The sequence below is a fragment of the Oncorhynchus masou genome, chromosome 13 (assembly GCF_036934945.1).
Source record: "Oncorhynchus masou masou isolate Uvic2021 chromosome 13, UVic_Omas_1.1, whole genome shotgun sequence".
In the NCBI taxonomy this organism is placed as follows: Eukaryota; Metazoa; Chordata; class Actinopteri; order Salmoniformes; family Salmonidae; genus Oncorhynchus; species Oncorhynchus masou.
In genome coordinates, this window is record NC_088224.1 from 22,879,541 (window position 1) to 22,906,574 (window position 27,034).

The 27,034-nt window shown below is 43.3% G+C and overlaps 1 pseudogene; it reads left to right on the forward strand.

The window, feature by feature from the left end:
* The window catches only part of LOC135551912 (ataxin-1-like), a 211,189-nt pseudogene extending 185,214 nt beyond the window's left edge, over positions 1–25,975 (forward strand).
* Positions 25,976–27,034: the final 1,059 nt, after the last annotated feature.

Consider the following 27,034-nt stretch of genomic DNA (forward strand, 5'->3'; position numbering starts at 1 on the left):
TCGCTGCAACTGTACATAGCCCATCTGCCCACCCAATCTACCTACCTCATCCCCATATTGTTTTTATTTACTTTTCTGCTCTTTTGCACACCACTATTTCTACTTGCACATCACCATCTGCTCATCTGTCACTCCAGTGTTAATTTGCTAAATTGTAATTACTTCGCTACTATGGCCTATTTATTGCCTACCTCCTCACGCCATTTGCACACACTGTATAAACAGTGGGGCAAAAAAGTATTTAGTCAGCCACCAATTGTGCAAGTTCTCCCACTTAAAAAGATGAGAGAGGCCTGTAATTTTCATCATAGGTACACTTCAACTATGACAGACAAAATGAGAAAAAAAACATCACATTGTAGGATTTTTAATGAATTTATTTGCAAATTATGGTGGAAAATAAGTTTTAAAAAATACAAGTTGATCTGGACATTTCTGACAAGTTATAAATAGCTCTCTAAGGTATTCAATGACTAACATGATGAGGAACTGATGATGCACTGCCCAATTTCTAAATTGCAATTTGTGCATTCTACTATTACAACTTACAAGAGTAGGTTTAAAGCTGGACTGAATTCCTTTAAAAAAATCAGTTTGGGAACAACTGGTTTAACGCAGAAAATGTGGTAATTAAATACAATGACCATACTCTATTGCGCGGCTACTTGTCCGGTATATGTGGAGCAGTCACGGAGAAGGAGAGAAGAGAGAAAATGAGCGATGGAGAGGTATAGAGAGCAGTTGCTTCACAATTTATCTCTACCCGAAAATACATGGTCTCAGTGATTGATAGATGGTATTCAGCAGTTATAAAAGTATGCCTTATTTACATTGAAGAACTACTAAAATAGTGATTTTATCAGGCAGCATGAGTAGCAGAGATGAGATGATGACTTGGAATGAAATATTAAAGTCAACAAATAAAACAAATGTAATATACACTAGAGGTCGACTGATTTTTCAACGCCGATACCGATTATTGGAGGACCAAAAAAGTCAAATACCGATAAATCGGTCGATTTTTTTATTTATTTGTAATAATGACAATTACAACAATACTGAATGAACACTTATTTTAACTCAAAATAATACATCAATAAAATCAATTTAGCCTCAAATAAATAATGAAACATGTTCAATTTGGTTTAAATAATGCAAAAACAAAGTGTTGGATAAGAAAGTAAAAGTGCAAAATGTGCCATGTAAGAAAGCTAACGTTTAAGTTCCTCGCTCAAACCATGAGAGGTGGTTCCTTTTAACATGAGTCTTCAATATTCCCAGTTAAGACGTTTTAGGTTGTAGTTGTTATAGGAATTATAGGACTATTTCTCTCTATACGATTTGTATTTCATATACCTTTGACTATTGGATGTTCTTATAGGCACTTTAGTATTGCCAGTGTAACAGTATAGCTTCTGTCCCTCTCCTTGCTCTTACCTGGGCTCGAACTAGGAACACATCGACAACAGCCTCCCTCAAAGCAGCGTTACCCATCGCTCCACAAAAGCCATCTACTCCAAGTCTCAGAGCGAGTGACGTTTGAAACCTATTAGCGCGCACCCCGCTAACTAGCTAGCCATTTCACATCGGTTACACCAGCCTAATCTCGGGAGGTGATAGGCTTGAAGTCATAAACAGCAGATTGCTTGAAGCATTGCGAAGAGCTGCTGGCAAAACGCACGAAAATGCTGTTTGAATGAATGCTTACGAGCCTGCTGGTGCCTACCATCGCTCAGTCAGACTGCTCTATTAAATCATAGACTTAGTTATAACATAATAACACACAGAAATACGAACCGTAGGTCATTAATATGATCAAATCCGTAAACTATCATCTCGAAAACAAAACGTTTATTCTTTCAGTGAAATATGGAACCGTTTTGTATTTTAGCGAACGGGTGACATCCCTAAGTCTAAATATTCTTGTTACATTTCACAACCTTCAATGTTATGTCATAATTACGTAAAAGTTTGGCAAATTAGTTCGCAACGAACCAGGCAGCCCAAACTGTTGCATATACCCTGACTCTGCGTGCAATGAACGCAAGAGAAGTGACACAATTTCACCTGGTTAATTGTATTTTTTATTTTACCTTTATATAACTTGGCAAGTCAGTTAAGAACAAATTCTTATTTTCAATGACGGCCTAGGAACAGTGGTTTAACTGCCTTGTTCAGAGGCAGAACGAAAGATTTGTACCTTGTCAGCTCTGGGATTTGAACTTGCAACCTTTCCGTTACTAGCCCAACACTCCAACCACTAGGTTACTCTGCCGCTAACCTGGTTATATATAATATTGCCTGCTAACCTGGATTTCTTTTACCTAAATATGCAGGTTTAAAAATATGTACTTCTGTGTATTGATTTTAAGAAAGGCATTGATGTTTATGGTTAGGTACACGTTGGAGCAAAGACAGTCCTTTTCGCGAATGCGCACCGCAGCGATTATATACAACGCAGGACACGCTAGATAAACTAGTAATATCATCAACCATGTGTAGTTAACTAGTGACTATGATTGATTGTTTTTTATAAGATAAGTTTCATGCTAGCTAGCAACTTACCTTGGCTTCTTACTGCATTTGCGTAACAGGCAGTCTCCTCGTAGAGTGCAATGAGAGGCAGGTGGTTAGAGCGTTGGACTAGTTAACTGTAAGGTTGCAAGATTGAATCCCTGAGCTGACAAGGTACAAATCTGTCGTTCTGCCCCTGAACAAGGCAGTTAACCCACCGTTCCTAGGCCATCATTGAAAATAAGAATGTGTTAACTGACTTGCCTCGTTAAATAAAGGTGTAAAAAATATATATATATATTTTTAAATCTGCCAAATCGGCGTCCAAAAATACAGATTTCTGATTGTTATGAAAAGTTGAAATCGGCCCTAATTAAACGGCCATTCTGATTAATCGGTCGACCTCTAATATACACATCAACTTGAATATGTTATTAAAGTAAAGTAATGTGACTAAATGATGGGTAATAAGTGATAAGCAGTAATGGGCATCACTACCACCATGGGACTTGTATTCATTGTTTATTCTGTGTTATTACAGCATTCAACCCACATAATGCATAGTGCATTTAATGAAAAAAATTATAATTCGAAACGGAAATTGAAAACTTTGATTATTTTTTTATAATCGAACCGAAAACCGAACTGACTTCAAAAAGCTCTAATCACTCAGCACTATGCATCGCAGAAGAAGAAAATGCGTGTGCGCACTCCATTTGACGTCCCCTGCTGCTGTAGCACTGTGAAAACTCATAGATTATGGGCTCCTGTTTGAAACGCGAAAAAAACCATACACGCACACACCTACACACACACACACACACACACACACACACACACACACACACACACACACACACACACACACACACACACACACACACACACACACACACACACACACACACAACATACACAGGGGGTTACAATCAATATAGGGGAATATCCAACCAGCCATGACAGGATAAAACATGGGTTCTTTGTCCGTGTCGTTTGCTGCCAGTTGTCTTTACCAGTGGGTGGATAGGCGATAAAGCTATAGAACACACACACACACACACTAAAGCTTTAGTGCCTGTTCAGCTGTTGATATGGTTTAGCTGGCTGCAGTGTCTGCCTTCAAACAAGGTTGTGTACGTAAGCAATAAATAAAAGCTTAATGGCTGCACACACACACACACACACACACACACACACACACACACACAAAAACGCTGCCTATTTAGGTTTGGACTGAGTTAACAGTTAGCTGTGTTGATATGCTCAGCCTGTGTCTTAGTAGTGCATAACCTGTCTCTTGTCAATGTTCATATCATTTTAGAATGTGTTTGCAGAGAGAAGTTGAATATGTGTCAGAAATCCAGAGGTAGTTGGGTTTCTGTGCAAGCATGTGTTAGCAAGGGCAGAGAAAGAGTGTGTGTGTGTGTGTATGGCTCGTTTTGCATTTCAAACAGGGGCCCGTGATCTATGAGGTGTCGCAGTGCCACAGCACCAGGGGACGGAAGGCAGAGTGCATACCTTCCAAACACACAGACACACATTCGCAGCTTTGGTGGATGCTGCATGTGTGTGCACACACTCACCCACACACATATTTTGTGTGGAGCTGCCTGTACATTATTAATGAGCTTCACACGGAGTGTTCCCTCTCCCTCAGCGGGAGGTCCTCTCACTGACGCAGCACTCACAGCGCCCACAGATTGCAAAAATCGATGCCCACACACACGCGTCACACACACGCGTCTCACCTAGGATGGGCATTGGCGTGCCATTTAACCCCAATAATCTCTTCTCTAGTTGTAATGTGTGAAGGAGTTGTGTGGTTAGTATCATTTTCCAGTGTGGTTAGTATTCTCCTCCAGTGTCGCTAGTATTCTCTTCAAGTGTGGTTAGTATTCTCTTCCAGTGTGGTTAGTATTCTCTTCCAGTGTGGTCAGTATTCTCTTCCAGTGTGGTTATTGGGGTTAGTATTCTCTTCCAGTGTGGTTAGTATTCTCTTCCAGTGTGGTCAGTATTCTCTTCCAGTGTGGTTGTTGGGGTTAGTATTCTCTTCCAGTGTGGTCAGTATTCTCTTCCAGTGTGGTTATTGGGGTCAGTATTCTCTTCCAGTGTGGTTATTGGGGTTAGTATTCTCTTCCAGTGGGGTCAGTATTCTCTTCCAGGGGTTATTGGGGTTAGTATTCTCTTCCAGTGGTTATTGGGGTTAGTATTCTCTTCCAGTGTAGTCAGTATTCTCTTCCAGTGTTGTTATTGGGGTTAGTATTCTCTTCCAGTGGGGTCAGTATTCTCTTCCAGTGGTTATTGGGGTTAGTATTCTCTTCCAGTGTGGTCAGTATTCTCTTCCAGTGTGGTTATTGGGGTTAGTATTCTCTTCCAGTGGGGTCAGTATTCTCTTTCAGTGGTTATAGGGGTTAGTATTCTCTTCCAGTGTGGTCAGTATTCTCTTCCAGTGTGGTTAGTATTCTCTTCCAGTGTGGTTTTTGGGGTTAGTATTCTCTTCCAGTGTGGTTCGTATTATCTTCCAGTGTGGTCAGTATTCTCTTCCAGTGTGGTTATTGGGGTTAGTATTCTCTTCAAGTGTGGTCAGTATTCTCTTCCAGTGTGGTTCGTATTATCTTCCAGTGTGGTCAGTATTCTCTTCCAGTGTGGTTAGTATTCTCTTCCAGTGTGGTTTTTGGGGTTAGTATTCTCTTCCAGTGTGGTTCGTATTATCTTCCAGTGTGGTCAGTATTCTCTTCCAGTGTGGTTAGTATTCTCTTCCAGTGTGGTTCGTATTATCTTCCAGTGTGGTCAGTATTCTCTTCCAGTGTGGTTAGTATTCTCTTCCAGTGTGGTTTTTGGGGTTAGTATTCTCTTCCAGTGTGGTTCGTATTATCTTCCAGTGTGGTCAGTATTCTCTTCCAGTGTGGTTAGTATTCTCTTCCAGTGTGGTTAGTATTCTCTTCCAGTGTGGTTAGTATTCTCTTCCAGTGTGGTTAGTATTCTCTTCCAGTGTGGTTAGTATTCTCTTCCAGTGTGGTCAGTATTCTCTTCCAGTGTGGTCAGTATTCTCTTCCAGTGTGGTTAGTATTCTCTTCCAGTGTGGTCAGTATTCTCTTCCAATGTGGTTCGTATTATCTTCCAGTGTGGTTAGTATTCTCTTCCAGTGTGGTTAGTATTCTCTTCCAGTGTGTTTAGTATACTCTTCCAGTGTGGTTATTGGGGTTAGTATTCTCTTCCAATGTGGTTCGTATTATCTTCCAGTGTGGTCAGTATTCTCTTCCAGTGTGGTTATTATTCTCTTCCAGTGTGGTTAGTATTCTCTTCCAGTGGGGTTAGTATTCTCTTCCAGTGTGGTTAGTATTCTCTTCCAGTGTGGTTAGTATTCTCTTCCAGTGTGGTCAGTATTCTCTTCCAGTGTGGTTAGTATTCTCTTCCAGTGTGGTCAGTATTCTCTTCCAATGTGGTTCGTATTATCTTCCAGTGTGGTCAGTATTCTCTTCCAGTGTGGTTAGTATTCTCTTCCAGTGTGGTTAGTATTCTCTTCCAGTGTGGTTATTGGGGTTAGTATTCTCTTCCAGTGTGGTCAGTATTCTCTTCCAGTGTGGTCAGTATTCTCTTCCAGTGTGGTTAGTATTCTCTTCCAGTGTGGTTAGTATTCTCTTCCAGTGTGGTTATTGGGGTCAGTATTCTCTTCCAGTGTGGTTGATCATCTTGGCCATGTTCTGTTATAATCTCCACCCGGCACAGCCAGAAGAGGACTGGCCACCCCACATAGCCTGATTCCTCTCTAGGTTTCTTCCAAGGTTCTGGCCTTTCTAGGGAGTTTTTCCTAGCCACCGTGCTTCTACACCTGCATTGCTTGCTGTTTGGGGTTTTAGGCTGGGTTTCTGTACAGCACTTTGAGATATCAGCTGATGTACGAAGGGCTATATAAATAAATTTGATTTGATTTGAAATTTGATTTAGTATTCTCTTCCAGTGTGGTTAGTGTTCTCTTCCAGTGTGGTTAGTATTCTCTTCCTGTGTGGTTAGTATTCTCTTCCAGTGTGGTTAGTATTCTCTTCCAGTGTGGTTAGTATTCTCTTCCAGTGTGGTTAGTATTCTCTTCCTGTGTGGTCAGTATTCTCTTTCAGTGTGGTTAGTATTCTCTTCCAGTGTGGTTAGTATTCTCTTCCAGTGTGGTTAGTATTCTCTTCCAGTGTGGTTATTGGGGTTAGTATTCTCTTCCAGTGTGGTTAGTATTCTCTTCCAGTGTGGTTAGTATTCTCTTCCAGTGTGGTTATTGGGGTTAGTGTTCTCTTCCAGTGTGGTTAGTATTCTCTTCCAGTGTGGTTAGTATTCTCTTCCAGTGTGGTTAGTATTCTCTTCCAGTGGGGTCAGTATTCTCTTCCAGTGTGGTTAGTGTTCTCTTCCAGTGTGGTTAGTATTCTCTTCCAGTGTGGTTAGTATTCTCTTCCAGTGTGGTTATTGGGGTTAGTATTATCTTCCAGTGTGGTTAGTATTCTCTTCCAGTGGGGTCAGTATTCTCTTCCAGTGTGGTTATTGGGGTTAGTGTTCTCTTCCAGTGTGGTTAGTATTCTCTTCCAGTGTGGTTAGTATTCTCTTCCAGTATGGTTAGTATTCTCTTCCAGTGTGGTTATTGGGGTTAGTATCCTCTTCCAGTGTGGTTAGTATTCTCTTCCAGTGTGGTTAGTATTCTCTTCCAGTGTGGTTATTGGGGTTAGTATTATCTTCCAGTGTGGTTAGTATTCTCTTCCAGTGTGGTTAGTATTCTCTTCCAGTGGGGTCAGTATTCTCTTCCAGTGTGGTTATTGGGGTTAGTGTTCTCTTCCAGTGTGGTTAGTATTCTCTTCCAGTATTCTCTTCCAGTGTGGTTATTGGGGTTAGTGTTCTCTTCCAGTGTGGTTAGTATTCTCTTCCAGTGTGGTTAGTATTCTCTTCCAGTGTGGTTATTGGGGTTAGTATTCTCTTCCAGTGTGGTTAGTATTCTCTTCCAGTGTGGTTAGTATTCTCTTCCAGTGTGGTTATTGGGGTTAGTATTCTCTTCCAGTGTGGTTAGTATTCTCTTCCAGTGTGGTTAGTATTCTCTTCCAGTGTGGTTATTGGGGTTAGTATTCTCTTCCAGTGTGGTTAGAATGCTCTTCCATTGAGTTAATTATTTTTAGAAACTTGTGTTTTCCATCCAAATCTACTAATAATATGCATACCTTATATTCTTGGCATGAGTAACAGGAAGTTGAAATTGGGCACGCTATTTATCCAAAAGTAAAAATGCTGCCCCCTATACCTTAAAAAGTTAACAGCTTCTACCCCCAAGCCTGGCAGGGTAGCCTAGTGGTTAGAGCGTTGGACTAGTTACCGGAAGGTTGCAAGTTCAAACCCCTGAGCTGACAAGGTACAAATATTTTGTTCTGCCCTGAACAGGCAGTTAACCCACTGTTCCTAGGCCGTCATTGAAAATAAGAATTTGTTCTTAACTGACTTGCCGAGTTAAATAAAGGTAAAATGTAAAAAAACAAAAAAAACAATGCTGAACAATTAATCAAATGGCCTTCCAGACTATTTACATTGACACCCCCCACCCCCTTTGTTTCTAAACTGCTGCTTCTTGCTGTTTATTATCTATGCATAGTCACTTTACCCCTACCTACATGTATAAATTACCTCCACTAACGTGTACCCCCGCACATTGACTCGTTACCAGTACCCCCTGTATATCGTTACTGTTACTTTATTGTGTTACTTTAAAAAAAAATTGAACTTTAGTTTACTTAGTCAATATTTTCTTAACTCTTTCTTGAACTGCATTGTTGGTTAAGGGCTTGTAGTAAGGTCTATCTATAGCTGTTGTATTCCGCGCATGTGACAAATACATTTTGATTTTGTTTGTATGTGCTTGTGTGTGTGTGTGTGTGTGACGAGTTTCTAATGTGTGTGTGTGTGTGTGTGTGTGTGTGTGTGTGTGTGTGTGTGTGTGTGTGTGTGTGTGTGTGTGTGTGTGTGTGTGTGTGTGTGTGTGTGTGTGTGTGTGTGTGTGTTGGAGAGCCTAATGTGTGTTCTTCTTGTCCCCAGGTTCCCGCTGCCATCCAGGAGGCTCGCTCTCAGAGGGAAATGATTCCGCATGAAGTTGACGGACGGCTCTCTTCCTCTCTCCACGGAAACGGCAGGTGTGACTCTCGCTGCTCCCACGACAACAGCAGGTGTGCCCCTCTCTGCTTCTCGCTGAGCCAGAGCCAGGCGTCCAACAGACGCTGAGCTAAAGGACAGGACAGACCCCCTCCGTCCCTCTCTACTCCCTCCACCCTACCCCCTCTAACTTACCCCCTCCAACCTTGTGGTCCTCTGACCCCAGCCACCCACACAACCAGCAGGAGGGCCTATTCTGTCAACGAGGAAAAGCTAAGAGAGAGAGAGAGAGAGAGTGAGGGAGACAGCCAAAGACAGGAGTGAAATAGAGAGTGAACGAGGGAGAGACCGAGATAGGAACAGAAAGAGAGTTCTAAAGTGATAGTGTGAGCGAGACGAGCCAAGACTAGTGTATGTAACAGGAAGTTGATAGAGAAAAGATAACAGTATGAAGTCCAACCAGGAGCGCAGCAACGAGTGTCTGCCCCCCAAGAAGAGAGATTTCCCAGCTAGCACTGTGGACGAGAGGCCCTGGTGGTGGCGCCTGCTAGTGAGAGCCAGCGCGGAGAGAACCTGGCATGGCTGGCCAGCGTAGCCAGCGGGCACAACAGTGGGCACGATAGAGACAGTGGCGGAGGTGGCCTCGATGGCAGTAGAGGTGGGCAGCGTATCAGCACTCCCATTGAGTCTGACGGGCCACAGTACAAACCGCTATGCTCCAACATCACCACACACACAGACTTCCTGGTCCCTTCCTCTATCTGTTCCATCTCCTCCTCCTCCTCTTCTTCACATCAGTCCAGAGTGGTGACCACATCCCTCCCTGCCATGTACACCTCTGCTTTGTCCCAACCAGGGGGGACGATCCAGTACACCCAGCTGCCCCCCAACGTCCAGTTCATCAGTTCCCCTTACACAGGCCCCTACGCTGGCTACATCTCCTCCCAGCTCCTCTCTCCCCCTCCACCCACCTCCACATCCCAACGCTCCCACCCTGACCCGTACCCCAACACCACCATCACCTCCCATTCCCAGATCTCTGGTTCCTCTCTGAGCGTGGCCCCCAGACTGCTCCTCGCCACACAGTGGGACCCACCACCTGCCCCTCCACCTGCACTCCCACCCCCACCACACCCTGGCCCTCAGCGGGGTTCCCAGGTGCTGGTCCAGTACACAGGCCCCGGCCCTGAGGGGCCCCTGACTAAGAGAGAGGAGGGCCGGCCCAGGGAGTTGCACAACGGAGATCAGAGGGGTCGCTATGAGAGAAAGGAAAGCAAAGGAACCCCCTCCTCTTCTTCCTCCTCTTCCTCTCAGTACCACCAACTCCACCAGCAGCAGAGCGCGCAGCATCACTATGAGGCCTACACCTCCCATGATGCATCAGGGCAACGGACCTCTCTAATGCTAGTGCCCAACAGCCGCGGAGGATCAGACAACCACAGCCCCGACAAACTACGGCCATCCGCCGCCTCGCACACAGAGAAAGGCAGCCTCCTTCTGGGTAAACCTGTGTCCTGCACCCCTTCCTCCTCCTCCACGTTCACCTTCCCCCCTCCGCTCAGTGTGGAGAGTCTTAAGGCGGCCGTCAGCTCCCTGTCCCCTCACACCCACACAGTCATCCAGACCACACACAGCGCCAGCGAGGCTTCGCCCCTCTCCCTGGGCCAACTCTCCACCAACACCAACTTCTACCAGGCTGGCCCCGGCGGGCAGCCCATCATCGGCTACCTGGCTGGGAGTGCAGGAGGGCAGCGGTACCACACCAGTCTGCCCCAGCACCTGCTCATCCCAGGGGGCCCAGGGTCTCAACCTATCATCATCCCCGTCAGTGGGGCCGGGGTCACCAGCCTGGAGGCTGGCCATGCTGCCCACATAGCCACTACAACCCAACCACAGTCCTTCCCTACCACGCTACCCCACACTTACTTCACCAACACTACCAACCCTAACCCCAACCCTAAAGATGAGCATCTATTTGAGGTCCCGGCGCCCTACCCCCCTCTCTCCCACCCTGCCGGGGTTGGAGGCACTGTGGTCCAGGCCCAGCTACACCTCCCGGTGATCCCAGCTCCCACGGCCCCCTCCTCAGCCCCCTCCTCGGCCCCGTCGCTGCCTCCCTACTTCATCAAGGGCTCTATCATCCAGCTGGCAGACGGGGAGCTGAAGCGCGTGGAGGACCTGAAGACGGAGGACTTCATCCAGAGCGCTGAGATCAGCAGCGAGCTGAAGATAGACTCGTCCACCGTGGAACGCATCGATGGCAGCCACACGTCCAACTTCGCCATCGTACAGTTCTCCGTGGGCGAGCACCGCGCTCAGGTAGGAGAACACGTACTTATGAAGGAAAAAATTTGTCCAAACAAACACTGAGCATGCTCAACAATAGTAACATTGATAACATTTATAATCACAGGTAAGAGACAGACAGGGTCCTTAATGTCCATGCTTAGAATGACATTAAATGTTACATCAAGAACACTTGGCAATCATAGTATTTACATCACATTTACTCCATAGACTATAATGGTGTTCTATAGTCATTTTCCCTCTTGTTTGCCACCTATGAGGATCCTACATGCCTCATAGCCTCTGGTGGAAAAACTTCTCAGAGTTCTCAAAACACTTCTAAAACCATCTCCTCTCTCTACTGTCTATTACATAGGACACCTATCTCCATCCATACAGTGCCTTGCGAAAGTATTCGGCCTCCTTGAACTTTGCGACCTTTTGCCACATTTCGGGCTTCAAACATAAAGATATAAAACTGTATTTTTTTGTGAAGAATCAACAACTGGGACACAATCATGAAGTGGAACGACATTTATTGGATATTTCAAACTTTTTTAACAAATCAAAAACTGAAAAATTGGGCGTGCGAAATTATTCAGCCCCTTTACTTTCAGTGCAGCAAACTCTCTCCAGAAGTTCAGTGAGGATCTCTGAATGATCCAATGTTGACCTAAATGACTAATGATGATAAATACAATCCACCTGTGTGTAATCAAGTCTCCGTATAAATGCACCTGCACTGTGATAGTCTCAGAGGTCAGTTAAAAGCGCAGAGAGCATCATGAAGAACAAGGAACACACCAGGCAGGTCCGAGATACTGTTGTGAAGAAGTTTAAAGACGGATTTGGATACAAAAAGATTTCCCAAGCTTTAAACATCCCAAGGAGCACTGTGCAAGCGATAATATTGAAATGGAAGGAGTATCAGACCACTGCAAATCTACCAAGACCTGGCCGTCCCTCTAAACTTTCAGCTCATACAAGGAGAAGACTGATCAGAGATGCAACCAAGAGGCCCATGATCACTGGATGAACTGCAGAGATCTACAGCTGAGGTGGGAGACTCTGTCCATAGGACAACAATCAGTCGTATATTGCACAAATCTGGCTTTTATGGAAGAGGGCAAGAAGAAAGCCATTTCTTAAAGATATCCATAAAAAGTGTTGTTTAAAGTTTGCCACAAGCCACCTGGGAGACACACCAAACATGTGGAAGAAGGTGCTCTGGTCAGATGAAACCAAAATTGAACTTTTTGGCAACAATGCCAAACGTTATGTTTGGCGTAAAAGCAACACAGCTCATCAACCACAACACACCATCCCCACTGTCAAACATGGTGGTGGCAGCATCATGGTTTGGGCCTGCTTTTCTTCAGCAGGGACAGGGAAGATGGTTAAAATTGATGGGAAGATGGATGGAGCCAAATACAGGACCATTCTGGAAGAAAACCTGATGGAGTCTGCAAAAGACCTGAGACTGGGACGGAGATTTGTCTTCCAACAAGACAATGATCCAAAACATAAAGCAAAATCTACAATGGAATGGTTCAAAAATAATCATATCCAGGTGTTAGAATGGCCAAGTCAAAGTCCAGACCTGAATCCAATTGAGAATCTGTGGAAAGAACTGAAAACTGCTGTTCACAAATGCTCTCGATTCAACCTCACTGAGCTCGAGCTGTTTTGCAAGGAGGAATGGGAAAAAAATTCAGTCTCTCGATGTGCAAAACTGATAGAGACATACCCCAAGCGACTTCCAGCTGTAATCGCAGCCAAAGGTGGCGCTACAAAGTATTAACTTAAGGGGGCTGAATAATTTTGCACGCCCAATTTTTCAGTTTTTGATTTGTTAAAAAAGTTTGAAATATCCAATAAATGTCGTTCCACTTCATGATTGTGTCCCACTTGTTGTTGATTCTTCACAAAAAAATACAGTTTTATATCTTTATGTTTGAAGCCTGAAATGTGGCAAAGGGTCGCAAAGTTCAAGGGGGCCGAATACTTTCGCAAGGCACTGTATATCCACATTACACGCGACAACAAAGCTTGCTCCAACAACATAAGACTTCTTCCACACACCTTCTCAGTGTGTGAAGATGATGAGGAATCATGACATGTGTAGGAGGTTCAAAGGAGTTTAAAGATGAAGTACTAGAATGTGAGCTACTCAGCTAGCTGTATATATGACCACATGTGGATTGTCATGGATCTGTTTTTTTCAAATCTCTCTCTCTCTTTCTCTGTCTCTGTCTCTCTTTCTCTCTCTCTCTCTCTCTTTCTCTCTCTCTCTCTCAATTCAATTCAATTCAATTCAAGGGGCTTTATTGGCATGGGAAACATGTGTTAACATTGCCAAAGCAAGTGAGGTAGATAATATACAAAAGTGAAATAAACAATCAAAATTAACAGTAATCATTACACACACACAAGTTTCAAAACAATAAAGACATTACAAATGTCATATTATATATATATATATATATATATATATACCGTCTCTCCCCCTCTCCACCTCTCCACCTCTCTCTCTCTCTCTCTCTCTCTCCATCTATCTTTTTGTTCTTTCTTTTATTCTTTCTGTCTCTCAATGTCTTTCTCCCTCTGTCTCTCTCTCTCAGGGGCTCTGTTAAAATCTCATCTTTTTCATGTCTGTTCTCCGGTTCAGCCAACCACTCGAACCAGCTTCTGTCTATCTGCCCCCATTCTCTGTCTCTGAAACATGGACAGCCTCAGAGCATTACTGTATCAAAGACTTCCATTCTTATCTCTTTTCTCTCTTCTCATCTTCTGTGCTTTTCAGATTTTTTCTTTTGAGGTAGTTTCTTCTCTGAGTTCATGTATATGATGTCTGATGTTTAACTTGTTTTTCTACTGTCTGTTCTCTCTCTCGATCTCTCATTCTCTCGTCTCCTCAATCCTCTAGGTGAGTGTGGAGGTGCTGGTGGAGTATCCCTTCTTCGTATTCGGCCAGGGCTGGTCATCGTGCTGCCCGGACCGGACCACTCAGCTGTTAGAACTACCCTGCACCAAGCTCTCAGTAGGGGATGTCTGCATCTCCCTCACCCTGAAGAACCTGAGGAACGGCTCCCTGAAGAAGACCCAGCAGACCCAGAACCAGGCTACTGAGATCACTACCAGCTGCAATATGGGCTCCATCCACGGCCCCCTCAAATCCTCCAGGTCAGCCAGGCACGGGGAGCAGGAGAACGGGGTGGGCCAGAGAGGCTCCAGGAGTGGATGTGGGAGAGTGGTGGTTGGAGTAGGTGGAGGTGTTCAGATCGCCTCAGAGAATGGGGAACTGAGGTTCGGCGCCGGGGGAGAGGCCAACTCGAAAGGAGGCCAGCCTGGAGATTCAGAATCTTGTGGTGGTGCCGCCAAGCCGGTGAGTCGCAAGAGGAGGTGGTCGGCCCCCGAGGGCCGTAAGGTGGAGAGGAGCGAGAAGGAGCCCCCGTTGACTCTGCCCAAACCTTCCTTTATCACTCAGGAGGTAAAGATCAGCATCGAAGGCAGGTCAAATATAGGCAAGTAGTGAAGGCAGGAGATTTAAACAAGACTGTTAATTGAAATATGGGATTGGATGGAGATTCGAAAAAGAAAGAAAGAAAGAAAGCCCACATGAAATGTTAATTTTAGATTGTTTTCTTGTTTTTATTTTCTACCCGGATTTCTGTACTGTAGGCAAAATTTTACACAGTACTTACATGTTATCACCTTACATTAAGTTAAGTTGGTAATAACATTGTAATAGATGCGTTCGATATTAGGTAAACAAGCAAACGGTGCAATTGTTTAGTTTTTTTCCCCCCACAAATCTCTGGGCGAGGGGTTTTGTGAAGTTTTGTAGATGTTTTATTGGTGGTTTTGTGGCACACAAGAGCACTGCGTGATACCTCTCTGGTCATGTGACGGCTGCAGGTGGACAAATACATAAAATGAATAAAACATGTAGTTAGCTTTCCGATCGCGGCTAGGGGCATGACTAAACGGGTGTAATGTAGACCCGTGAGTGATGTCACTTCCTTTGTGATGTCACTTCCTGATACAGGCACTACTGACGAGTGTTCAGGGGGTCTGGACTTAATCACTCTCGACGCCACCCAGTTGCCATGGTGGCAGACTGAGTTGATATGATGTCATTTATCCCAAGTGACTCAAGACGTCTTTAGATAAGACAGTTCAAACAGTGTCTGTAACCATTTTAAACCCTCATGACAACACATCTAATCAAAAACAAGGGGTCACCGGAAGCCTCGACACTCATGCATCTCGACCACTTAGCTAGGTGATGTCATCCTGCACGCCAGTCTAGCCAGGTGAGGTCATCGAGCGGCGCCAGTGTGCCTCTAGAAAGAGGGAACTCTTCCTTCCTTTGTTATGTTTTGCTGACACTGATCTCATTATGTTATTATTTTTGTTATTGAAACATTTTTATTTTAACTTTTTAATTTAGTTTTGCTTGTCAATTTTGACCTTTCATCCTATCTTGCCCAGTGAGTTGATAATGATATATTTGATGATTGTCTAGAACTTTGAGATCAGGGGTCACATTTATGTACGTATAGTTTGAACCAAGGTGGTAAAGTTAAATGTCTATGTTATTCCTTTATACCCTAATGATGCATACATTTGCAGTCACACTGGGTTGAAATGAACTATGAAAATAGGAAGATGATTATACTCCATCCTTTTACTTGGTGCGACCTTTTGATCTTATGGAGAGAGAGGCAGAAAGAAAGTGGCACCCTATTTCAACATAGTGCACAACTTTTGACCAAGGCCCTATTTCTATGAGCCCGGATCAAAAATAGTGCACTATGTAAGGAATAGGTTGCCATTTTGGACTCTGTCAGAAAGTCAGTGTTGAGTCTTTAGAGAGGAGAGGGACAGGATGTTGTGTTGAAGCACTTTCATTTGCACACCTGTCACACTCACCAACTGATGATATCACAACTATTATTACATTATTATTATTATTGATCTCTTCATTAACACAGTACTGTATGTTTTTGTTATTTTGACTTAAGGAAGAAGTAGAACTCTGTGGCAGCAGCACTTTTGAACGATGAAGGGGGTCATGTTGATGTCCTGGTGTCTTGGGGTCACACAACCTTTGAAAGGGATGAATGTGACATGTGATGGAGTGAGTGCCAGTTAGGGGAGGGAGGGAAAGAGAGAAGAGGAATATGGAAGAAGGTATAATATCAGAGAGTGCTTTTTGTTGAGGCACTTTACTCAAATCAAAACATGCTTTTCAAAATATGTGTGCGGTCAAAAAATGTACCTTTTGACACATAAACTGCCTTGTCAAGGATATCAAATGTCAATGAAATCCAAAAGAAGAATGGGTAAAGAATGGGAATAATTGTGGGAATGTCCAGGTATGTTGTGGACGAGATTGAGAGACAGTTATAGACGTTCTGGCCACAGAATTTGTGAAGGGCGTCATATACATAATGTATGTATGCAAGTGTGCATGAATGCAGGTATGTGTTAGGGCACACACACTCACAAGAGCACACACACTCACACAGACACACACACGGAATACAGTACCCACACAGACAGGCACTTTCCTAAAGGAGAGGATTGTATGTATTTCATACTTGTTGATATACATTTAGTATGTATATAAATACTGTTGTGGCATAGATATTTCCCCTTGATGATGTAGAGAAGCCAAGATATTTGAGTAGCAGACGAAGATGATAGTTAGTCTCAGTGCTCTGTGCAGTGTGTTTGTTGGCGTGTGTGTACGTGTGTTTGTATATGTGTATAGAAATATCATATAACTTAATATGATATATCCAATGTAAAATGTCCAGTGTTTCTGTTTTTGGAGTTCTACTTAAGAGAATCTTGCAATTTGCACATCTGGAGAGGTAGTCAGTTGGGTGACATTACTTTTTGACTGTGTTCAAAATATACTTTTCTCTATACAGTGCACTGGCCAAAAGTAGTGCACTATATAGGGAATAGGATGCCATTTCAGACAGAACTATGTTTTCAGCTAGGTTGCACATACACACCGAACTGAAACCCCATTTTACTGAATTGTAGCAGTTATTTAACAAGTGTGATCCATGCTGATTGTCTCCAATGCTCTCTGCTCTGCTCCTCATTGGACCACACCTGTGGCATCTCCAAGTCCCGCCCACTTGTTGCGTGTTTGGTTGAGAGACATTGTGGAGCCGGGGGCGGGGCCACCAGCAGGTACACCTGTTGAGCTCTCTGATTGGCCGTGTTTTTCAGGTGTGTTCAGGTGGTAGAAGATGTGGCAGAGAACTAGAAGTATGTAGAAGTTGCTTCTAACTACTGCTCTAGGTTCAAATGTTTAGTTCATCCTGCTAATGGTTAGTGTTAGAAGTGGGTGCAGGCCAGAGGTGGCTGGTGGGATGAGCTATAGGAGGACAGATTCATTGTAATTGCTGGAATGTTGGAATGGAGTCAAACATGTGGTTTCCATGTTTGATACTGTTCCATATATTTCATTCCATCCATTCCAATGAGCCCGTCCTCCTATATCTCCTCCCACCAGCCTCCTTTGGTGTAGGCCAATCTGATCCTAGATCTGTGGTTAAGAACAACTCCTACGTGGACTGTGGTGAAATAGGAGGATGGATGCGGGTGATCGGCGTAGTGATGGACGGATGGATGTGTGACTTGGATGGATGGATGAAGACAGATGGGTGATGGTGAGTGAGTATATACCACGTATAGGTTGGAAAATGCTTTATTTTTTATAATAAAACAGGGTTTCTCAGATCAACACCACGGCAGTGCATCTTCATTTGTTCTTTTATAGCATTGTTTTATTATGTATTCTAAAGGTAGTTCATGAATATGTGCATGTGTGTGTGTGTGTGTGTGTATATGTATGTGTGTATATGTATGTGTGTGATGTGTGTGTTTTTGTGAGAATCTTTTTGTCTTTTTGTAAGGGCAGGATGGGTATATTAATGACTGTTCCTTCTAGAGCTTCACCAAACTGGGTAAAATAGCAGGTATTTTAACCATTAGATACAGATGCCGTATCTAAATTTGATCATCTTGTTGTTGCAGGAGTATCCCTGCACAGCAAGAAATTCAAACTTGTAGTGTATTTAAGGTTTAAAAATGCGTCTTACGTTTGTAATTTCCACTTTCAAATTTCAGACTTGATTTTCCCTGATGAAAAATGTATCAACCGCTACAAAACAATCTATTAATTATAATCTACATAAAATGTATAATTTGCTGCAGGATTATTTTCCTGCTCTGTGAAACTGGCTCAAATTAAGATATGGAATCTGTATATGGTTTTGCATTCATACACATTGAACCAAAATGAGACCCTGGTTGAGTTAAGTATTGTTCTGACTGACTTGCCCCTCCTAAACTCTCATTATGGGAAAATACAGCAAAACAATGACACACACACCACTCAAACCTTTTCAGGTAATGTTTTCTAGTGCAAATGCATAGCATCATGGCAGTTGTGTGTGGGCTGCTTTCCAATAGCAATAGTCAGACAACAAGCATACATTATAACCCATTAGAGTGCTCCTCCTCTCATACCTCCCTTTTATGGCCAGCCTCAGATGAGGGGTGAAGCTGTGTCTCTAGAGAGCGCACTAGTTAAAAGCCTTTCCTCTCATCTCTCTCTGGCTGGCTAGCTATAACATGTCAATCGTTCCTTCTAGAAGCTCTCTGCAATAAAAACCTTCTCCCTCAATGTTAGAACCAAAATAAAGAGCTGCTTACACACACACACACATCCACACACACACACACACACACACACACACACACACACACACACACACACACACACACACACACACACACACACACACACACACACACACACACACACACACATACAGGCTCACATACCCCCTTCACATACCCCCTTTAACATACCCGCCTAGTCATTTCAGCAACTTTCAATTCCTATTAAGTTGTTGCAGTTGCACGGCCTGCCATTCAAAACATTCAGGGAGATTTTCACATATGCAGTGACAGACTGTCCAGTAAGGACGAAAGTACCCATGATGCTACACCCACTAGTGACCTCTAACCTCTGACTACTAGTTCAGGTATCCATGGCCAGCCAGCCTCTGTCATACCCTCTCTAGAACCTCAGCAACCAGTTAGTTAGTTTACCCTCAGCAACCGCTAGCTACCTTCTATCAATGGCCTGGCCTTACATGTGCAACTGCCTTTTTCTTCCCACTAGCACAGTTTCCTTTTGCTCTCTAGTTCCCACACACACACTCACTTTTTATTTTCTGTTAGAGACATATTAAGTAACAGTGTTCACGCTCCAGTGGGGATGCTTGCATGTTGAGATGAGTGTTAAGTGAACCCAGAGATTCACCACAGTTTGTTTTTCTTGTTTTAGGAGTAAACAAAATAAACAAACACACACACATACAGGAAGCCACGTTCACCCGAGATGCAATGTCTGATTAGGTCAGCTTTACAATCAAAGCAGTGTGGCAGGTTAGTTGGAGAGGTGAGAGGCGTAGTGGGCAGGACAGCTAGATGTTAGAGGCCAGGACTACAAGTGTGTCAGGTTAGTTGGAGAGGTGAGAGGCATAGTGGGCAGGACAGGTAGATGTTAGAGGCCAGGACTACAAGTGTGTCAGGTTAGTTGGAGAGGTGAGAGGCGTAGTGGGCAGGACAGGTAGATGTTAGAGGCCAGGACTACAAGTGTGTCAGGTTAGTTGGAGAGGTGAGAGGCGTAGTGGGCAGGACAGCTAGATGTTAGAGGCCAGGACTACAAGTGTGTCAGGTTAGTTGGAGAGGTGAGAGGCGTAGTGGGCAGGACAGGTAGATGTTAGAGGCCAGGACTACAAGTGTGGCAGGTTAGTTGGAGAGGTGAGAGGCGTAGTGGGCAGGACAGGTAGATGTTAGAGGCCAGGACTACAAGTGTGTCAGGTTAGTTGGAGAGGTGAGAGGCGTAGTGGGCAGGACAGGTAGATGTTAGAGGCCAGGACTACAAGTGTGTCAGGTTAGTTGGAGAGGTGAGAGGCGTAGTGGGCAGGACAGGTAGATGTTAGAGGCCAGGACTACAAGTGTGTCAGGTTAGTTGGAGAGGTGAGAGGCGTAGTGGGCAGGACAGGTAGATGTTAGAGGCCAGGACTACAAGTGTGTCAGGTTAGTTGGAGAGGTGAGAGGCGTAGTGGGCAGGACAGGTAGATGTTAGAGGTCAGGACTACAAGTGTGTCAGGTTAGTTGGAGAGGTGAGAGGCGTAGTGGGCAGGACAGGTAGATGTTAGAGGCCAGGACTACAAGTAAGGGGAATGCAGTCAGGAGATTTAGCCTAATATATAATACAATGTAGTGGTTTGTTATAAGGTTGTATTCAAGTTGTACTAAAATTGTGTGAGGTTAAAATAAAGTAGTATTTAGATGGAGGGGACAGCAGAGCTTGTGGCAATTACCCCTTATATTTTTATTTTATTTTGTGTTTTTTATTTCTAGTTCAGGTAGTCCCAGTTCTTATCTATCAGGATAATGATTCCCGTTGCCCTTGGAATCATACTGTATGTGCAATAGTTGTCTTTGTTTATACTTTTTCTCTCCCATTGTTGTGCCAAGTGTATGTAGCATTGTCCCTGTCTGATGTTTGTTAGCCATGTACTGTGCCCCTAAAATGTCTTCAATTTCATTTGCCTCACACTAGACAGATTTCTTTAACTCAGGAAGGTTTAGTGCAGAGTGGGTGGATAAGAATGGAGATTGAGTGAGCGTATTACCTGTGTGTTGGTGTGTCAAGCTGGCAGCATACGCACGCCTACCGGTATGTAGAAGTATGTCTTTGACCTCAGTAAACGGAATGCTTTGTCAGTCAACGCTCCAGCTAGAAGTTCATTTACAGTCTGACTGTCAAGAGTCTGGATACACTAAACGATGATTCATTCTGCAGTCCGGGAAAGTTGTCAGTCAGAGAGAGTGATGTAAGATAGAGATAAAGAAAAAGAAATAATGAGTGATATCGAAAGACAGAGACATGCGCCTGGCTAGGGAGAGGTGTACTGTGCTTGTCATTGGAGAGCCATTCTTGGTATGTTTGTGTTGTTGTGAGGGAGAGGTGAAGGACAGGTGACATGGCAGTAGTATGATGTCAGTGGAAGAGAGGTATGTATGTAGTGTTGACATAGAAAGTCTCCCTGCCCTGGGAGCTGTTGGCTTTCAGGTGGATTTACAATGTTTATCAGCTTCTGGTGAAGTAAGGAGACATTCCTGTTTCCTTAGAAAGACTTGTGTGCTCTGTGTTAGTACTCTTGGCCTCTGTCCAGTTTCTACTGTGTGTTGTTCATCTGCATCATGTCAACGGCTGTGTGAGCGTGTGGAGAGACATGTTTGCCTAAGGCTAGTTGCATACAGGTATGTGGAAATATGTGTGGACACGTTTTTGTTTAAACTTGAGATAGGTTGTCCCCAGCAGCCTTTCATACAGATGTTGTTTATTTTCTGTGTGCGTATGTGTGTGTGTGTGTGTCACTGCGTGTGTGTGGTGTTCTCCTATGGACTTTGAGATCACTAGCCCTAACCCTCAATAAGGTCCAGAGAGAAAAGACAGTTGACAGAGTTATTATAACCTAATATATTAGTGGGGACCACTTTTGTAAAACCAACCAATAAAGATGCACATTTAGAGTAGCCGACTAACGGCGGAGACTTGATACTGTTTCAGCACTTTCTAAACCCAGAGGAAAGGTCTAGTGTCTAAACCCTCATCTCAGACCAAGGCCTTTCCAGAGGTATAACATTCATTATATATATATATATATATATATATAGAGAGAGAGAGAGAGAGAGAGAGAGAGAGAGAGAGAGAGAGAGAGAGAGAGAGAGAGAGAGAGAGAGAGAGAGAGAGAGAGAGAGAGAGAGAGAGAGAGAGAGAGAGAGAGAGAGAGACAAACAGACAATGGGGAGACTGTTTGGATTCAGTTTTTTGCACATGGCCGTGTTGTAAACAGTAGTGTTTCCTCTATTGGCTCCATCCCGCCTAGCGTCCGGCACGTTCTTGGGTCCAACGAGCTAAGACGCTAGGCGGGTTTCCTGGTTCCACATTATAACCAGGAAGTACCTTTCTCATGGACGCACCCTCTTTCTTTTGTGTTCAGTTTGGTCCTATTGTATAAAAGACTTTTGCTTTCTTTATTTACCTACCTTTTCGGAATAGGACCTTTTCCTTGTCTTAGTCTCCTTTGTAGCACTCGACTCTGTCAGGAGACGTGATTGGACGTCTGTTTGGGGAATGTTTCATGTGACTTTGTGACAAGCCTCCTCATTGGAGGAGCACACACAGCTGACCTTGTTGTCTTTTTTAAAAATTGCTTATTTACTTCTTGCACAAATGACAAATATAATGAATGTTGGTGTGAGCTTCAGCATTTTGAAAAGAAAAGGCATGTGTTGTTGTTTTTATTGTTTATTGACATGTTGTTGTTTTATTTTTGTTTATTTCTTGGCAAAAAAAAGAGAATGGTTTTGGCACCTTTTTGTGTTTAAACTGAACAGAATTCAATCAGGATTCCTTTGTTGAAACTTGACTGTTGTTTGACGTCTTGTCAATAAATGTCCGTACCGCTGGAAAACCAACTCAGGCATAGAAAACTTCAACACGCCCATTAACCAGAATGGTTAAGTCGCCATCGTCCCCCCCCCCCCCCCCCCGATTTAATGTTGGTGGGCTGTTCGATATGGGTTATTACCATAATTAGTTATTATATTTATATAATAAATATATAAATCTAATTTATTATATGGATTATTATGATTAGGATTCTTATTGTACTGTTATATGCTGGAGATGGCTACGTGCTCTTAGTGTGGACGTTTAGTGAGGAGGCACCGGTTGTCCTAGTCCTGCAGTGAAGGGCCATCATTCAGCACATCTATCTTTATCCCACTCTATCTATAACGACCAGCTGACAGACACTCACTCACTCAGAGATGCGGCCTGTTCTGTGCTCTCTGACTTCTCACCTTTGACCCCTACACACGCTGAAGTCCAGAAAAGGGTCTTCTGTCAGCTGGGGTCCAGTAAATGTTGTCTACTGGTCAGAATGCACAGCCTTGTGGCTAAAGACATGTCTGGGAGTTGGACTCTCTCCGTCGACCTTTGGTTTGGCTGCTGGTCAACCTGGACATATGTGTAGATGTAAGTGGAGAGTGGCATCCGCATTGCAGGCTGCAAGTCACACAGAGAGCTGAGACACAACACAAGGACTGGCAAGGTGGGCAAAGACAAACTTGGACATGATGAGAGACGGAGCCAATCAGAACCAACCAACAACCAACTCATGTTATATAGATGATGTACTCCATCACCACCAACCCGTGTCTGTCACAGACCTCTATAGCAATCCAAACTGTCAGTGTATGTATTTGAGATCTGTAAGAACACACCTCTTAAGAAAATAAGAAAATAAGACTTGAAATATCTTAAAGAAATGGGCAAATAAATGTCCCAGGATTTTTTAAATGCTGCCAATGAATGCTCTACAAGATATTGTACTTCTGTAATATAATATTTCACACAAAAAGACAAAGCCCCTACGTCCCCACTCCTCAACCTAACTGACAATGTTTGATAAAAGGGTCTAAAATAAAAACAGAGGTGAGTTTGTAGCGGTGAGTTCTGTAATGGTAGAAACAGGAGTTCCCCCTAGTGTCTGCCCAGTGACACGACACCACACGACTCCCTACTACTCCCCTGTTGGACAGTGTCATCTCTTAACTGGTGTTGAGGGGGAGAGAAAACAATGGGTGTTCATTACAACTTGTTACGCATTTCCAACCTCTTGGTTCTTTTTGCTGTTGTTGTTTTTCATGTGTATTTTCCCCCAGTTCATTTTGTTGATCGAATCAAAACAGGTAAACAGATTGTATTGTACGAGGATACGGGAAGAAGGACGGCAGATGGCGACATTGAGTCATTTTCATCTTACTGTCCAAACGCATTGTATGCAGCCGACAATACATTAATATCCCTCGTGGACTGGTTCGTAACTAAAACAAGAATGGGGAAATATGCGGACCATTTTACACCACTAGGGTGACTAAACATTAGTCCCGGATGTTGTGTATGCCGTTCAGCCAATCAGGTTGCAGGAAGCAGCCCCCCCCCCCCCCCTAACATTACGCAGCACTTTATCGCATTAGTGGAAACCAACGCTGTTCTCAGGGCGGGTCTGCCGGTTTTGACTAGCAGAAGTTACTTTTCGTAGCAGGTTAGGAGAATTAACGTGGCTGGGTTAGGATAATTAAGTTAAGGTTAGGAAAAGGGTTAAGGTTAGCTAAAATGGAAAAATTGTCCCTGACTCGACTCAAACACATCTAGCTACAACCAGGTCTACCCTGAGAACAGTCTTGGTTTCCACTAATGCGATGCACCCTGTTTTGATAGTTTCAACTTGATTGGCTGAACACGACACACCATCCGGGATTAAGCATTGTGGTTGAAAAAGGTATGCATATTTACCCCCTTTTTCCCATCATTAAATAAAGTTAAAGAGGATACCAAAGCCTCTCCTGCCTGAATGGAGAATGTTTCAGGTACGAACCGGTCAACGAGGGATACTCATTTATTTCCGGCTGTATACAATGCGTTTGGACGGTAAGATGAAAATGACTCAATGTCTCCATCTGCTGGCCTTTGGGCTAGGAAGAAGACACAGAGGTCATTCCAATGGAAGGAGTGGTCTAATGTATTTAAAACATTGCAGTAGTAGCTAGGCTTTGTTCACATGTCAATACTAGCATACCACTAAGGATACATGCCCAATACTTTGCTTCATTCTAAATCGTGTGCTAGTGGGGATGTTGGACAGAGCTCTAGTCCCAGGGCCTAGTATACAGGTGTTGAGGATGTTGTCGTAATGAGATTAATTCCTCCATTGAGGAGGACGTGGAGGATGTTTTTAATTTTTTGCTCACTTGATACTGGGCAGAAAAAGGCATAGATGAAGAAACTCTAGATTGGCCACAGTGTGATAATAATGGTTGGACCTACAGTACCAGTCAAAAGTTTGGACACACCTACTCATTGAAGGGTTTTTCTTTATGTTTACTATTTTCTATGCCAAGAGTGTGCAAAGCTGTCATCAAGGCAAAGGTGGCTACTTTGAAGAATCTCAGATATAAAATATAGCACTTTTTTGGTTACTACATGATTCCATGTGTTATTTCATAGTTTTGATGTCTTAACTATTATTCTACAATGTAGAAACTAGTATAAATAAAGAAAAACCCTTGAATGAGTAGGTGTTTCCTTTTCACTGGTACTGTATATGTGAACTGTATGTTCATATTGCATATAGGAAGAGTCAGACAAGATGACTAGGGGTTTGAGTTTTCCCTGACCATGTGACTTTGAAAAGGAAAAACTCTGGTCAGATCACATATTCAGGAGAAACTCAGGGCCCCAATGATAATGTATAAATCAAGGTATTTTTTAGAGAGTATTGTAAATTGTATGTGAAATATTGCAGGAGCCATGTTAGAAAGTGTCAATGTGAAAGTATGTTGAGCCAAATCTAGGTATTGTATGTCCATGATGTGGACACGGAGGATTCTGGCCTGTATCAAGTGGAGGTCTTTGGAGAGGGGGAAATGGTTTGTACCTTACTCAATCAAATATGAAACCACACGAAGTGCGTACAGGCTTTAGATAGTTAGGAGCTGGTATCGGGGAAAAGAGAAAACCTTTCTTCTTTTGTTTTGTTACCATATGCGTGCATACTCTGTAATTTGTGTAAAATATTGTATTTGCACTAGCTTTTTATATATAAAAAAAAAACGATTTTAAAAAAGGTTACAATTGAAATTCTATTTTCTAATTGTGGTGTGTCTATTTGTAGGATACACTCAAGTCTCAAGTTTCTTGGATTTTATGGTTATTTTCTTTGATGGTGCTTGCAGGTTTTCTAGTTAGAATTAATTTCATTATTATTACGAATAATAAAACAACATTTGTGAACAAATTTGTTAAAAAATAAAATGTCTGTATACCAGTTCCAGTGTATTGTTTCAGTATACACAAACTAATAAAATAACAGTGCCAATGCAAGTTCGAGCCTTTTGATTACAATTAGCATTTAGCGTGTTTGCTAACCAAAACTAATTCTGTGGCACTCGTTTCCAGATGCATTCTTCAGTAACTATGAGAGGAATCTACCTTACAGTAGACAACACATCTGTGGCCTGTTTTGTCTGCAGAGGGTCTGTGGAAATAGCTCTCTACTGCCAGCAAACATGTAATTACCAATATCCTCTACATCCAACAAACACGTAGCTAGATGTTTCTCATCAAAAGAGGGCCTTCCATTTCACATTCAAACTGTGTAACCTTGGCTGACTCATTGTAATTCTACTAACACACACACACCCATGCTCCAGGCACACACATGCGCACACACACACTTACCTGACACAGGCACACATACACACACACACAGATCCACCCGTCACACACATACGCACAGGCAAATATCTACACATCCACTCACTGCATGTTCTCTGTGCATGTACAGATATGTTCTCCCAGAGAGTCCTAGGTACACTGTGTACTGTAAAGTAGCTCGTTAATGGGCTGTGGGTGTAAGCAGACAGACAGACGTGGCTGTCTGGAGTATCATTATGCATTAGATCTGGGCTCATTCATTTGAGTTAGTGTCAGTGTAGAGGACTGCACTGAAAACAGATCAGGGCTGTTACTACATCTGCTGACTACAACCAGGCCAGACTTGCCATTCATGGCTGGCTGAGTTCCACTATATCCACTGGCATAGACTACTACTTAGAATGTAGCAACGTATTGGGCTTGCATTGTAAGTAGGGTGTTCATATGGATACATATTGAGACCCTGTGCACTTGTACATGCTTGCAATTGCACTGAGTCTGAATCTATCACAAACAACATTCTTCTGTGGCTATTATCCTCAATATGAAAAATGAAGACATTGACTACTGCACATATCAATGCTTATTACCTGCTTGCAGTGTTCCACAGTTTCAACAGCTGAACAAACACAACAGATGTAGTAAGTTTACCCAACAGCAGTATAATACAGCGATGTAGTAAGTTAACCCAACAGCAGTATAATACAGCGATGTAGTAAGTTAACC